The sequence below is a fragment of the Schistocerca cancellata genome, chromosome 2 (assembly GCF_023864275.1).
Source record: "Schistocerca cancellata isolate TAMUIC-IGC-003103 chromosome 2, iqSchCanc2.1, whole genome shotgun sequence".
Lineage (NCBI taxonomy): Eukaryota > Metazoa > Arthropoda > Insecta > Orthoptera > Acrididae > Schistocerca > Schistocerca cancellata.
Window position 1 is genome coordinate 1,080,104,929 of NC_064627.1, and position 3,928 is coordinate 1,080,108,856.

The window sequence follows — 3,928 nt, forward strand, 5'->3', positions numbered from 1 at the left end:
TTTTCTTAGGTGAAGTTTATTTCCGCTTTGCCATTAAACTTTATACAGCATTGCCTAATTAGGCTGGCGACTGCATGTATTTATAATTACAGTTTATTTTCGTATTAATACAATGTCAATTCAACATCCGTTTCCTTTGCTGTTGTTATTGTTTCACTTATTTGGCGATCATGGATTTATAGTCCGATTTCTTGTCATTGGGTACACCCGTGGTCAGGATAAAACCCTACACAGAATATTAGCTTTATAGGCTGTGGCCAATTTGGTAATGGCCGGTAGTGTTACAGGCTCTTGAGGAAGAATGGGCTGCCATTTCTTTACAGACATTCATAAACCTCACCGAAAGTTTTCCCACCAGAGTTCAAGCCGTCGAAGTTCAAGGGTGGACACTCTGTGTATTAATGTCCACTAATAGGTGTTGAGATATATTTTACGGATACGATGGGCATTCAATAAGTAATGCAACAGATGTATTTACTGAAATCATGTTGGTTTTATTCACGCTTCCAATAAAAGCTATTATTCCCAACTCTTTGGCTACAAAATCCTGTTTTTCAACATAATTTCCGTTCAATGCAACGTCCTTACGCTACCTCACTCGGAGAGCCTGTACGCGCGTGGTACCACTCTACTGGTCGACTTCTGAGCCAATGTCTACCTGCATCAACAAGCTCCCCATCATCCACTTACGGTTTCCTGTGGAGTGCATCCTTCATTGGGTCAAAAAGATGGAAGTCGAAAGGTGTGAAGTCCAGTCTTTAGGCTGGATAACGATGAACAGTCCAGTGAAGTTTTGTGAGCTCCTCTCGGATGCGCAGACTCGTTTGAGGCCTTGCATTGTCATGGAGAAGGAAATGTTCGTTTGTATTTTTGTACCATCGAGCACGCTGAAGTCGTTTCTTCACTTTCCTGAGGGTAGCACAATACATTTCAGAGTCTCAAAAGACCGCCGCCAACACTTTACCGTCTAAGGGTGCGGCTTTGATATTTGTATTTGGAGGAGAGGGGATGTGGCGCCACTCCATGGACTGCCGTTTTGTTTCCGGTCCGGAGTGGTGAACCCATGATTCATCGCCGGTGACGATGTTCGACACAAGTTGTAAAGATCAGCCTCACAACGCGCAAGCTATTCCGCACAGATGCTCTTTCTTTCTTCTTTACGGTCTTCTGTTAGATGGCGAAAAGCGCAGCGTGCACTCATCTGTGAACAGCCTAGCTGATGGACGAGTGTGTCTACAAAGAGAGACGTCCAGTTGGACAGCGGGATGTTTGTCATCCTTCGATCACCTTGAATATATGTCCGCGCGCTCCAAAAGTTCCGGTGTCACAGCTGGGTCCGGCCGGCTCGCATCCGGGAGATCGAACGCGTTTGCGCGCGACCTTGTTGCGATGATGACAGACGCCTCGCCCAACGACTCACCGTATTTTTGTTCACTCTCAGGTCTCCGTAGACATTCTGCAAACGATTATGAATATGTGCGATGCTCTGGCTTTCCACCAAAAGAAACTCAATGACAGCTTTCTACTTGGAAAGAACCTCCACTACAGACGCCAATTTCAAGGCGAAGTATAGCGCCGCCACCTACTGGAACTTCACGAACTATATGGACTGAAAAGGGAATAATCCACTGTGTCCCACAAAAAAATTCAACAATCATTGAACAAGAAAAAAAAATGTATTTCTTACTGAAAGCCCCGCGTAGTAAGTGTATTCCAGACGGTAAGCAGCCGGCCTCTGTGGCCGAGCGGTTCTAGGCGCTTCTGTGCGGAACCGCGCTGCTGTTACAGTCGCAGGTTCGAATCCAGCCTCGGGCATGTATGTGTGTGATGTCCTTAGGTTAGTTAGGTTTAAGTAGTTCTACGTCTAGTGGACTGATGACCTCAGACATTAAGTCCCATAGTGCTTAGAGTCATTTGAACCATTTTGAAAACGGTGAGCAGGTTTCAAGGAAAAAACGTGAAATGTGAACTGTTCAGTGGCTTATAGTAACTGAAGATGTATTAAATTACCTAACAGTGTAAGGTAAGTAAAAAGTAAATAACAAAAAAAACTCACTGCCACAATATGAGCTATTATACAAGTCAGATGAATGGTAACGGACGAATTCTGAAAAAAATTTTGTGACTTATATTTGTAATTAAGAAACGTAAGATGGAATGCTTTGTAATTTTGGGCTAAGGCTTCCTCTGTAGCGTAGATGGAACCTCAATTATCTCTATCATCAACGTTTTGATATAAACGCAACAATTATTGGGACTCTGGAGGTGGCTTGTTTGCATATTGCCCTCTCGACTCGTTATTTTCACCCGACTTTTAGTTAGTGTGTTTCTCTCACGGTTCACCAGCACGAGTGACTTCCGTTGCCAAAGATACACCCTGCGCCACCCGGGGGAATGCACGATGTCTGTCATGGTGCAGGCGAAACATCATAAAAAAATTCAAAAAATTAAATAAACATCGGTTGCAGATCCCGGGACGAAACCAAAACCCAATACGTCAACGGAAATTAAACACACGGTTTGAAATAAGAGTGAGAGCCGAAACCATTTCTGTTAAGAAACGAAGAGCGTTTAGTGCCCTGAATGAACTTCGAAACGATTCTTAACTTCACATACAAATCTGGTTGCCCTTGGACTTTATGAACAGGCCCAGCTCACAAAGTTTTGCGTTCTAGAAAGACGTAATTTAGTGTTTCCATACTTCCCAGTGATTTTTAAAGGAAAGTAATTTGAGATGAAATAGGATTCGATGAAAAGCCTTGGATCTTCACCGAAACTACGTTACGGAGATGACACTTGAGCAGAAGAGCGAACTGTGATGCTGGATGATAACGTATTTCTTGCTGTGGATAAAGTCTGTATGATAAGGTTTTCCATTGTACGATAACGTAGATGTACTCGCAGCTGAATCTCACGATGACAGGACAACACATTAGTGACACGTTTTGAGATTCGCATCTGTATTATTTTGCCTCACTAACAGTCTCCGACATGTAGACAACTGAAACGCACAGTCGTAAGGTATTACGCAGTAATTTAATAAGCACTAACTGCATATGGCTAGTACACAGAATTTAGTGGTTATTCACTCCACGCTATTATCAGCACTTGCCAGCTTATGTGAGCTAAACAAACACCTCGAGATATCAGCTATCGCAGCTGAAGCTACACTTCCGTACAAGCCATTTGCGTTATTTAGCGATAGCTGCCAGTTGTCTGTGCTGAAGTGGGCGATGAACAATAGAGTGAACAACGTCATATTTCCATGCTCGGAAAGTAAAGAGGGAAGAAAGGAAAAGCGTTTGTCGCTCCGCCAACTCTGACGTCATTAGGGTCAGACAACAAGGTGGGGTTGAGGAAGAAAGGGGTTAGGAAAAAGTCGTGTTAATTTCAAAGGTAGTACTTAGCACCTCCTTTAAGCGATGTAGGGAAGCCACGAGAAACTTCAGTCTGAATGGCCGGTTAGTCATTGGAACCATTTTCACCTCCTGACTGTTATTTGAGTAAGTGCAATGGGGCTGCAATGAAAACAGGGGGTATATTAAAGCCGTCGACGCCTTACAGATCTGTCAATAAATCCGTCGCGATTTCATAGTATTTCTTGAAATAAAATGACGTAAAATACTGTAGGACATAAAAAACGTTTAGATGAAGCGTGTCTAACGAATCCATCATAACTGTGCTGGGCTTCCAGTCCTACCAATGTTCAGTCCGTTCCAGTTCATTTGCATCTCCCCATATAATTTTCGACAACGGCGTAAGAAGAAACGAAATAAAACCATGCCTAACAAAAACATAGACGCTTGAACACAACTTATGATCAAACAGTTAATATATTTGCCTATAGATCGCACCAGTTCTTACTGAAAACAGTTATCTAATTCATCAGTTTAAGAATGAATAATTATTTCACAAGTTATTTAATCAC